We start from the raw sequence: 12,607 nt of genomic DNA, 5'->3' as shown, positions 1-12,607 counted from the left end.
TTATTTTAATTCCACCATTATGTTTCTTTATATACTATATATGATGGATCATTTTGTATCTGCTTCTCTCCCTCTGATTAATTTAACTCAGCATTATGGTCTCCAGGCCACTCCTGTAGCAAAAATTTCATGAATTTATCTTAAGTCAAACAATGTTACATTGCCAGGGATTGTTTAGTGCAGTCACAAAAATAATTACACTGAGAACTATCATAATAAAATGTGACTGAATTATCATAATAAAATGTAAATGAATGAGGGTCTAGAGTGCAGGTCAGTGTGGGGGTGGGAGGAAGGACACTTGGGATATTGGTCATGAGAATGTTTCACTGGTGAAGCAAAAAAAAAAAAAGAAAAGAAAAGATAAGGCCTTCCAATTCTTACCACAGGCTGTGTTCTTTACACTGACTGTATAGAAAGAGGAGGTACAGTAAATGCACCCCATATACACCTCAACCCAGGCCTTTTGCCTGGTCTGTATTGTGAATTGGGGGACAAAAAATACAATGTTACTTTGTAAAAAATCATAGTTTCTTTATTCAGTCATTGATTCTTGGACACCTACATTGTTTTCAGATTTTTCCCCTCTTTTTTATTAATATCTTTATTTAAAAACCTTGATTACAAATATGGTTGTAGTTGGGTTTCAATCATGTAAAGAACACCCCTTCTCCGGTGACACATTCCGACCACCAATGTCCCAAATCTCCCTCCTCCCCACACCAGCCCCTCCTGTACTCTAGACAGGCTTTCCACATTCCTCATTCATTCACATTGTTATGATAGTCCTCAGTGTAGTTATTTCTCTAACTGCACTCACCACTCTGTGGTGAGCTTCATGTGGTGAACTGGATCTTCCAGCCCTCCTCTCTTTGTCTATGAGGATTATTGCAAATATGTCTTTTGTTTTTCTTAAAGCCTATAGATGAGTGAAATTATTTTGCATCTATCTCTCTCCCTCTGATCTATCACTGAGCATAGTAGATTGCATGTACATCCGTGTATAGGAAAATTTCATGACTTCATCTCTCTTGACAGCTGCATAATATTCCATTGTGTTTATGTACCACAGTTTCTTTAGCCATTCGTCTGTTGAAGGGCATCTTGGTTGTTTTCAGAGTCTAGCTATTGTAAATAGCATGGCAAAGAATATAGGTGTGAGAAAGGGAGTTTTGTATTGTATTTTTGTGTCCCTAGGGTATATCCCTAGGAGTGGTATAGATGGAATGTATGGGAGCTCAATTTCCAGATTTTGGAGGAATCTCCATATCACTTTTCATAAAGGTTAGACAGCATTCCCATTCCAGCAGTGAATAAGAGTTCCTTTCTCTCCACAACCCCACCAGCACTGCTTGTCTCATTCTTGTGTGCCAATCTCTGCGGCATGAGATGGTACCTCATAGTTGTTTTGATTTGCATCTCCCTGATAATTAGTGATGTGGAGCATTTTTTCATGTGCCTTTTGGCCATTTGTATTTCTTTATCAGCATGTCTGTTCATATCTTCTTCCCATTTTGTGATGGAGATAGAAGTTTTTTCTTGTAAAGTTCTGTCAGTGCCTTTTATATTTTGCATATCAGTCCCTTATTTGATGGGTATTCGGTGAATAGTTTCTCCCATTCAGTGGGTGGCTCTTGTGTCCTGGGCACTGTTTTCTTTGAAGTGCAGAAGCTTCTCAGCTTAATATATTCCCATCTGTTTATCCCTGCTTCCACTAGTTTGGAGAGTTCAGTTTCCTCCTTGAAAATGCCTTTAGTTTCAATGTCATGAAGTGTTTTACCTACATGTTGTTCTATATACCTTATGGTTTCAGGTCTGTTATGAAGGTCTTTAATCCATTTGGATTTTACCTTCATACATGATGTTAGCTGGGGGTCTAAGTTTGATTTTTTGCACGTGGCTAACCAGTAGTGCCAATACCATTTGTTAAAGAGGCTTTCCCTGCTCCATTTAGGATTTCTTACTCCTTTATCAAAAATTAGGTGATTGTATGTCTGGGGAACATTCTCTGAGTACTAACGCCTATTCCACTGATCTGAGGGCTTGCCTTTATTCCAATACCAAGCTTATTTGATAACTATTGCTTTGTAATACAATTTAAAGTGGGGGAAAGTGATACCACCCATAATTCTTTTCCCAAGGAGTGCTTTAGCTATTTGAGGGTGTTTATTTCAGAACTGTTTGATTCACTTCTTTGAATTTATGATAGGGATCATATATTAATCGCATTAAATCTGTACAATGCTTTGGGGATTATTGCCATTTCAATGTTGTTCATCCTGCCTATCCATGAGCAGGGTATATGTTTCCATTTTCTAGTGTCCTCTCGTTTCTTGAAGTAGTGTTTTATAGTTTTCTTTGTAAAGGTCCTTCACGTCTTTAGTCAAGTTGACTCTAAGATATTTGAATTTGTGTGGCACTAATGTGAATGGAGTTATTTTCTTTTTTTTTTTTTTTTTTGGAGTTATTTTCTTAATGTTCATTTCTTCCCTATCATTATTGGTGTATAAAAGTCCATTGATTTTTGCGTGTTAATATTGTAGCCTGCAACCTTGCTATATGAATCTATTGTTTCTAGAAGCTTTTTGGTAGTCTTTAGGGTTTTCTAAGTAGAGTATCATGTCATCTGCAAACAGTGAGAGCTTGATTTTTTCCTTTCCTATCTTAATTCCCTTGATATCTTTTTCTTGCCTAATTGCTATAGCAAATATTTCCAGTACTATGTTGAATAGCACTAGTGAGAGAGGACAGCCCTGTCTTGTACCAGAATTTAGAGGAAAAGCTTTTGGTTTTTCTCCATTGAGGATGATATTTGCCACTGGCTTGTGGTATATGGCCTTTACTATATTGAGAAAGGTTCCTTTCATTCCCATCTTGCTGAGAGTTTTGATCAAGAATGGGTGTTGGACCTTATTAAATGTTTTTCTGTGTCTATTTATATGACCATGTGTTTTTATTTTTCTTGTTGTTGATGCTGTGTATTATGTTGATAGATTTACGGATGTTAAACCATCCTTGAATTTTTGGGAAGAAACATACTTGATCATAGTGAATGATCTTATTGATGAGGCATTGGATCCTATTTGCCAGGATTTTGTTGAGGATCTTTGCATCTGTGTTCATCAGGAATATTGGTCTGTAATTTTTTTTGGCAGCATCTCTATCTGTTTTGGTATCAAGGTGATATTGGCTTCATAAAAGCTGTTTGGAAGTGTACCCATTTTTTCAACTTCATGAAAGAGCCAGGTCAGGATTGGTAGTAGTTCCTCTTGAAAGGTTTGAAAGAATTCATTAGTGAATCCATCTGGGTCTTGGCTTTTGTTTTTGGGCAGACTTTTGGTTATGTTTTAATATTTTCAATCGTGAGGGGTGTGTTTATATCTTCCTTATTCAACCATGGAAGGTTGTAGGAGTCCAAGAATTTATCCATTTCTTCCAGATTCTCATATTTCGTGGCATAGATTTTCTCAAAGTAGTCTCTGATTAACCTTGAATCTCTGCAATATCTGTACGATCGCCCCCTTTTCATTTCCAATACAGGTTATCAAGTTTCTATCTCTTTCTTTGTGAGTTCTGCCAATGGTCTATCAATCTTGTTTATTTTTTCAAAGAACCAACTTCTGCTTTTATTGATCTTTCAAGTTTTGGGGGGAGTTTCCACTTCATTTATTTCTGCTCTAAGCTTTGTTATTTTCTTCTGTCTCCCTATTTTTGGTTCCTTTGGTTTATTATTTTCTACTTTTATGAGCTGCGTCATTAGGCTATTCAGGTATGCCCCCTTCTTCCTTCCTGATGTGTACTTGCAATGCTATAAATTTTCATCTCAATACTGCTTTAGCTGTGTCCCATAGATTCTGATAGTTTGTGTCTTCATTGTCATTTTCTTCCAGAAAAGTTTTGATTTCCTCTTTGATTTCATCTCGGACCCACTGTAGCAGGCTGTTTAATTTCCAGTTGTTAACATTCTTCTTCTGTGTCCCTTTGTAGTTCACATCTAATTTCAGGGACTTGTGGTTAGCAAAGGTCGCCTGCAAAATTTCTATCCTCTTGATTTTATGGAGGTATGTTTTATGTGTCAGCATGTGGTTTATCCTGGAGAATGACCCATGTACACTGGAGAAGAATGTGTATCCAGGTTTCTGGGGGTGGAGTGTCCTATATATATCTACTAGGCCGCTTTCTTTTATTTCTTTTCAGGGCTAGTATATTTATGTTGGGTTTCAGTCTGGTTGATCTATCAAGTGTTGACAGGGCCGTGTTGAGGTCTCCCACAATTATTGTGTTATTATTGATGTCATCTTTCAGATTTGTCAACAATTATATTAAATACTTTGCTTGCTGCAGGCATCCTGCGTCTCAGCAGCTCTAGTGGGGGTGAAGTTCTCACGAGAAGAAAGTAGGAGCATGGACGGACAAATGAGATAATATTGACCCCACAGAGTATGTGGGGTCAACACATCTTTCGGCAGGAGTGTGACGACTTTATTCTCGAGACAGAGGTTCTTATAAGGGTAAGCCAGTCACAGGTGTTAAAGATATTAATTATCGTAATGAAGCAAACAGTTTTTATCAATTTAACTTCAATTTGCCCCAGAACTTCAGCTGCAAGAAAGAAAAAACTTATAAGATTCTAAAAGGAGGGCCCGGAGAGATAGCACAGTGGTGTTTGCCTTGCAAGCAGCCGATCCAGAACCAAAGGTGGTTGGTTCGAATCCTGGTGTCCCATATGGTCCCCCGTGCCTGCCAGGAGCTATTTCTGAGCAGACAGCCAGGAGTAACCCCTGAGCACCGCTGGGTGTGGCCCAAAATCCAAAAAAAAAAAAAAAAAGATCCTAAAAGGAGTTTTATTGTAATCTTTTAGTGCTGGAATTTTCTTTAGCCAATTATTTAATAGAGATCACATTTTTCCATAAAAATTTATAAAGGAGAGATAGTCAATTAACTAAAAATGCAATGTCAAGCATCTCTAATGAAATTCCTCAACTATCTACGCAGGGGGAAAAGGCGTCCACAGTGGGCCTTTTGAGGAATCCCATGGGGGATATTTCAGATTTTCCTGGTGGGGTGACATTTGCTGGTCCCTCATTGGGTGGGTGCATATATGTTTAGGAGAGTGATTTCTTCCTGCTGTACATATCCCTTGATTAGTACAAAATGTCCATCTTTGTCCCTTCCAACTTTTCTGAGTATAAATTTTGTGTCATCTGATATTAATATGGCCACCCCAGCTATTTTTTAATTATTTTTATTTAAATACCGTGATTACAAATATGATTGTAGTTGTATGATAACAGTCATGTAAAGAACAGCCCCCTTCACCAGTGCGAGATTCCCACCACCAATTTCCAAGATCTCCCTCCTCCCCACCCCACCCACACCTGTACTCAAAGAAAAGACAGGCTTTCTATTTCCCTCATTCATTCACATTGTTATGATAGTTTTTAGTGTAGTTATTTCTCTAACTGCAGTCATCACTCTATGTGGTGAGCTTCAAGTCATGAGCTGCACCTACATGGGAAGATGACACCCCAGCTATTTTAATGGTGTTGTTGTCTTGGATGATTTTCCTCCAGCCTTTGATTTTGAGTCTATATTTATTCTGACTATTCAGTTGTGTTTCTTGTATTCTGCAGAAGGTTGGGTTCATCTTTTTGATCCATTTCACCACTCTGTGTCTCTTAACTGGTGCATTTAGTCCATTGACATTGCAGGAGATGATTGTCATAAAATTTAATGTCATCTTTGTGTATAATTTTGGTGTGTCTGTTGGTCTGTCTTGTCTTAAAGTAGACCTTTCAGCTTTTTCTTTAAGGCTGGTTTTGCATCTGTGAAGTTTCTGAGCTGTTGCTTATCCACGAAGCTATGGATCTTCCTTCAAACCTGAACATGAGTTGGGCTGGATGCAGTATTCTAGGTGAAGCCTCCATTTCATTCAGTCTTGTCACAATATCCCACCACTGTTTTCTAACCTTGAGAGTTTTTGTGACATGTCTGCTGTAAGTCTTAAGGATACTCCTTTGAATGTATTTTCCTTTTTGATCTTGCTGCTTTCCATATCTCTATCTGTGGGATTCGTCATTGTAACTAGGATGTGTCTTGAGGTGTTTTTCTTCAGATCTCTTCTAGCTGGTATTCTTCAGGCATGCAGAATTTGATTGCATGCGGTCTTTAGCTTTGGGAATTTCTCTATGATGATGTGTCTGATTGTTGATGCTTCCTAGGGATCTTCCTGGGCCTCTGGGTCTCCAATGATTCTTATGTTGTTTCTGTTGAGTTTATCAAAGACTTCTACTTTCATCTGTTCACATTCCTTGAGTACTTTTTCCATTGTCTGATCGTTTGCCTTCAGGTTTTTTTTCCAATCTCTTCTGCTGTATGGAGTTGTTCTGCATTTGAGCTTCCAGTTCACTGATTCTGTCCTCAGCTGCTGTTACTCTATTGGAGCAGCTGTCCATTGAGTTTTTCAGTTGAGCTACCATGTTTTTTCAGATGTTATTTCAGTTTGGAGTTTTATGATTTCTATCTTTGTGTTCTGTTCAGCTAGAGCTATGTTTTCTTTGATTTTCATAAGGATCCTTCATATTTCTATTCTAAACTCCTTATCTGAGAGGTTAATCAGATGGTTGGTATTTTTTGGGTCCTGGAGCTATCTTCATTCTCTGTGCATGGTGTTTTCCTGTGAGGTTTCCCCATTGTCACGCTTATAGTGTGATTTTTTTTTCTGTGTGTTGTGGTGGGGTTCATAAATTAGAAAGAGTGTGTGGCCACAAAGCAAAGTGAAGTGGCCATGCTCTTCTGGAGCCTCTAGGAGATCGATTTTGCTGTACCCTTCTCGGCCCACTCAGGAGAGGTTCAGGGTCAGAACAGTAGAGAAACACACACAGGCAACATGCACAGTCTCTCCGAATTGGTAATCACACAGCAGGTGCAGATTCCTCCAGCCTGACCTGTTTTCAGATTTTGGTTGTGTGGGATCACACCTGACAATGTTCAGGGTTTACTCCTGGCTCAGCATTCAGGAATTACTCCTGGAGGTGCTTGGGGGACCATAATATGAATTGTTGGGAATCGAACTGGGATTAGCTATATGTGAAACAAGCATAGTGCCTGCTGTACTCCAGTTCCTCAATTTCTAAGGTGATTATTTTTTAGGAATTTTCATATTGTTTTCCAGAAATACTGTGAATAAGAGGTCTTTCTCTCCACATCCACAAGAGTACTGGTTGTTCTAGTTATTTTTGATGTGTGCCAATAACTATGGTGTAATATATTTCATTATTGTTTTGACTTGCATCTCCATGATGCTTAGTGATCTAAAGAATTTTTTCATGTGCTTTTTGAAAACTTTTATTTGTTTTCTGAGGAAGTTTATGTTCACCTCTTCTCTCCATTTTTTGGATGAATTGGATACATCTTTGATACTAAGCCCTTCTAAGACAGATGTTGGGTAAAAATGTTTTCCCATTCCCAGGGCTGTCTTTGTACCTTGGTCATTTTTTTTGATGTACAGAAGCTGCTTAATTTAATATAGTCCCATTTGTTTATCTTTGTTTCCACTCTCTTATCCAGTGATGTTTAATCTTTCAAGATGCCTTTAGCTTCAATGTCATAGAGTGTTCTGCCTAAGTTTTCCTCTATGAACCTTTGGGATTCAGATCTGATATAAAGGTCTTTAACTTTTGTGAAGGCATCACTAAGAATTTACAAGGTTTTTAAATAAATAAATTGTTTAATTAAATTACTGAGATACACAGTTACAAAGTTATTCATGATTGAGTTTCAGTCATACAATGTCCAACACCCATCCCTTTACCAGTACACATTTCTCACAAATGTCCCTAGTTGGCCTCCTTCCCGCTCCTGCAGTCTCTCTCTTTCTCTTTCTCTCTACTTTTTTTCTTTTAGCCACTGTGGTTTACAATATTGTTACTGAAGGGGTATTGTGCATATAACTTTACCTCAGCAGAGTGATCATTTCCAATTGTTATGTCATAGTGACTTCTTATCTGTCCTAACTGCACTTCACTATTTCAAATCTTGGCCTATTCAATATCCATTTCACTCTTTTTTCCAAGCTGATTTGGGGAAAGTTTTCTGTATTTCTCCCTGTTTACTGAAGACCAAAATTTGGTTTGGAGGCAATTTTCATATCTTCTCTTCTACCTCTCAGGTGGGGATTTGGATGAGAGGCCTTAGAAGGCCCAAGCACAAACTCTCTTGTGGCCCTTCAGTGCCTTTGTGTTTTCTATAGGGCTTAATAGGGGGCAAAACTGATTTGTTTGTGGGCCACATATCAAGTGGTTTGGCCTGAGTCTTCAGGGTGGTCTACTTCTTTGAGTTAGCACTGAAGACCCTCTCTTCTGCTCCAACCAGCTTCTCTGCCTCAGAAGAATCATGAGATGTGGTCCCAAACTATGTAAATGGGCTCCTCATCTAGTCCAGCTCCAGCTATTAATTTTAAATTATTTTAGCCTTCTTTACTTGAGATATTTTACGTATTGATTTACTCAGTAAATGCACATGTAATCTAATTTATTCTAATCAGTCACCTGTCTTCAATAAGTCATGCCTTGATCTATCTAGTGACAAGAGTGCTGAGTATACCACTAATATTATGTTTCCATAAATGTGTTTCTTTAGATTCTTGAGCAGGAGCTTTGTGAAGTCTTCTGGCCTTTCATCTGGTGCATAGATGTTAATAAAAGTTAGCACCTTTTGGTCATTTTTCCCTTGACTGATAAGTCATGTTTGTCTCTAACACTTTCTTTAAGTTAGATGCTACTTTGTTGGACCCTTATCGGTCCACTCAGGAGAGGTTCAGGAGACAGAACAGTAGAAAAACATGCACCGGTGATACTCTCAGTCTCTCCCAACTGTTAATCACACAGCAGGGGCAGATTCCTCCGGCCTGACCTGTTATCAGATTTTGACTTTAGTTCATAGTGCTTCTAGGAACATAGGGTATGAATATCTTTTACCCCTTTTGTTTCTGGGCATGTGGTTTATATTTCAAGTGGAGTGGCTAGGTCAAATGGAAGCTCAATTCCTAGATGTATGAGAACTGTAGAGATCAAGGTCTAATGAGATATAAGGTCTGTACCATGCAGATGTTCAAGCTTTCATCAATTCTAAATCACCCCTTCACTACCCAGTTTACTAAGGCAGGAAAAGATTAACTCCCTACTTCACATAAGTCACCTACAACACTTTCATGATACAGTCTTTCCTTCTCCCCACAATAAAAGTTATCTCCTCACACACCCCCACTTTAATTTATTAATTCTCTGAGAAGAGTACCAGTAAAGAAAATAAATCAGGATATCAAGGTTTTCCTGGCATCAACTCTTGACTGTCCCAGGATTAAGGACCCTACTTGAACCCCTTTCAGTCCCAAAGATTCTGTGTTCTCAGGACACTCATTTAGAACCAGCCATTTCTTTTTGCTTCTTTTGTCCCCATATAGCCTCTACCATTCCTCCACTAGTTCTAATCTGAGCACTTTTAGAACTCCTTGTCCTCTTACAAGTAATTAAAAATATCTCTTAAAAGATAAATAATCTTACTGACTTTGTAGAGCCCTGCTTACTGCTTTACTAATTTCACTAAATTCTGGTGTCACAATAGTACTTTTTTTTATTAAATATAATTTTTATTTTAATCATAGTGGCTTACATATCATTGACAATAATATTTTAGGTACATATTATCATAAACTCAGGGGAATTCCCATCACTGATTGTCCTCCCATCCTTTTTCCCATATCCTCTTTCCTTACCCCCGGGGCTGCTAGAATAAGTGGTCCCCTCTGTGCCTAGCTTACAACTTAGTGGTCTTACACCTATTAGGTCTTGGTACCTCCCTTATTCCCCCCCCCAATTGGGAGGCGGGACTAGATAGTTCAAGTTATGCGGTTTTGTTTGAAGAAGAGAAAAGTAATAACCTGGAGAAAAAAAATAAAAAAAGAATTAGATACTCCAGAAATGGGCATAGTCCTTCTAGAGGCTTTCATCCTTGGTTTGAGAGACGAAGGGGAAAAAGAAGGTGAAACACCACAACAGTACATAAAGAACTGTCAAATAAAATATTCAGTAAGCATTCCAAAACAAACAAACAAGCAAACAAAACACAAAACAAAACAGAACAAAACAAAAAAAAAATGGTAAGCACCATATAACAGCCATGGTATTGAGATTAAAAAATGTGACAGAGCACTTAAGAAAAGAAGGGCCCAGAGAGATAGCACAGCGGCTTTTGCCTTGCAAGCAGCTGGTCCAGGACCAAAGGTGGTTGGTTCGAATCCTGGTGTCCCATATGGTCCCCGTGACTGCCAGAAGCTATTTCTGAGCAGACAGCCAGAGTAACCCCTGAGCACCGCTGGGTGTGGCCCAAAAGACCAAAAAAAAAAAAAAAAAAAGAAAGAAAGAAAGAAAGAAAGAAAAGAAAAGAAAAGAAGAAAATAAATAAATAAATAAATATAAATGGAGATATCCACTTCAAATGCCAAACCACAACAATAAAATCAACAAAAAAATAAATAAGTAAATAATAATAAAAATTATTTTGTACTTTTTTTTCCCTCCTGCAGATGCACAGGGTCATTGGGGTCATTCGAAAAGGAATTTCCTTTGCCTAAGAGATACAGGGTTTCTCCACCCTTGAAGTATAAACAACAGTACTTTTATCAAAGGTATATAACTGTCAAAGGAATTGCTTAAGTGGAACTTTAACTTTTTAAGGTTTATCTAGGTAAGTATCTTTATGACTTTTATTGTATCTTTGTTACTTGACTTGAGTTAAGGAAAAATTTGAGTATTCTTTCATCTATAATTCCAAGAAAAGTTTGTAGCAGCAGATACATATTAGTGTAACATATGATTATTATACTTTCAAAGATAAAATGTGAAAATTAATACAAAATATGTATACTATTACTGCCACCATAATTTAAGGAAAGTTAAAATCAGAAGGCCCACTGAACTTCCTCAGTGCAGCTGGCTGAGAAAAGACCTCAAAGAGAGGCCCACTTCCTTAAAAAGTGAGGGTAGTATTTTTCAATCTTAGTAAGAGATAAAATAATAATAAAACAATGGTTGCAAACATTTATTTAACCTAAAAAGAATCTCCCTGCTAGGGGCCGGGAAGGTGGCGCTAGAGGTAAGGTGTCTGCCTTGCAAACGCTAGCATAGGTTCGATCCCCCGGCGTCCCATATGGTCCCCCCAAGCCAGGGACGATTTCTGAGCGCACAGCCAGGAGTAACCCCTGAGTGTCAAATGGGTGTGGCCCAAAAACCAAAAAAAAAAAAAAAAAAAAAAGAATCTCCCTGCTGCTGTGCTAAGTATGTATATAGCTGAGCATTTCCTCTAGATGACAAAATTAGTACATACAAATATGGCCTTGATTAAATATCACTTTACCTGGAAAAATCAGCATCAAGAGAAACATAAAAATAACTTTGTAATTCTCAAAGTAAAGTTAGTCTTTTAAAAGATGCTCTGTATTTTTAAACAGTCTGCTCAATCAGATGAAAGGAGTCCTTCGTAGGAACACCTGGCAAACTTACTAATCTTTTAATATATATCAGAATTGACACCCACAGTCCAGCCTTAGAGAAAAAAACTTTGAGATGTTAAAATTTGCCCTTAGATCTCAGAGAAGCCTCTGGCTCAACTCCCCCCTGTATTTTAATTGGAACTATGATTCAGAATATTTGAAACCCACACTATAGGACTATGAATTTTCTGTTGTGAAGACAACAGTATGTACTGATAAGCTTGTTGCTAACAAGAAAGTACAATTGTGTTAACCTTTCAGGAAAGCAGAAGTGGGTGGTTTCTCACACGTAAAACTCATGTTCAAGCGCATCTCTGTAGTATTCAATAAACACACACACATTTATGATTCAACCCAACAACTGAATGTGTCTCTATCATTCACCAAACCCTGCACTCACTTTCATAGGAACCCAGAGAACTCCATGAAGTGTCCAGACAAAAAAAGCCATGGCATACCATATTTTTGAAGAATCACTGATTTGATATAAGAAACCAGTACACTAATAACTAAGATGACACTATAAATGAAAATGTTATGCTTTGAAAAGACAAGCAAAGGTTGCAATGAGGAAGAGATCCCATGACAGATGTTCTCAAATCTGTTGCATCTTAGAATAAAGTGGGAAACTATTTTTTTTTAAAGATTTTTGTTCCTGCATCCTTCCAGAACCAATTAAGTCTGGGAAAAGGGGTGATTTTTGCATACCAACCTGGGAGCCACTAGCTGCATGTTGCTACTTAAATTCAAATTACTAAAACAAAATATCCTTGTAACCATAGTACTTAATTAAGATATTATTTAAAAAAATAAAGTCCTTAACAAAATATTGGAAATAAATAAATAAACTCAGGCTCTCAGATTTTTCAGAGGGCACATTAAAAGTATTAATAAAAACATGTAAGGAGTAGCTAGCTGCCATTGTGGACACAGGAGATTATATACTTTCATGATTACAAGTTCAGTTAATCTAGTCATGTGTGAGTGTGTTTTTTCTTGCGGGGGTATTATGTTTTCTGTTTCTGGAAGTGTGTCCTGGGATGGAGGAGTGGGAAA

General features: G+C 37.8%; 1 non-coding gene across 1 annotated transcript; it reads left to right on the top strand.

Annotated features, from left to right (window-relative positions):
* Positions 1-367: 367 nt before the first annotated feature.
* LOC126014679 (small nucleolar RNA SNORA51) lies at positions 368-500 on the top strand. Its single transcript, XR_007497681.1, has one exon. It is a non-coding gene; the product is annotated as a small nucleolar RNA SNORA51 (small nucleolar RNA).
* The last annotated feature ends 12,107 nt before the right edge of the window (positions 501-12,607 follow it).

This window comes from Suncus etruscus, chromosome 7 (assembly GCF_024139225.1).
Source record: "Suncus etruscus isolate mSunEtr1 chromosome 7, mSunEtr1.pri.cur, whole genome shotgun sequence".
Taxonomy (NCBI): domain Eukaryota; kingdom Metazoa; phylum Chordata; class Mammalia; order Eulipotyphla; family Soricidae; genus Suncus; species Suncus etruscus.
This window is presented reverse-complemented; position numbering and strand designations above follow the sequence as displayed.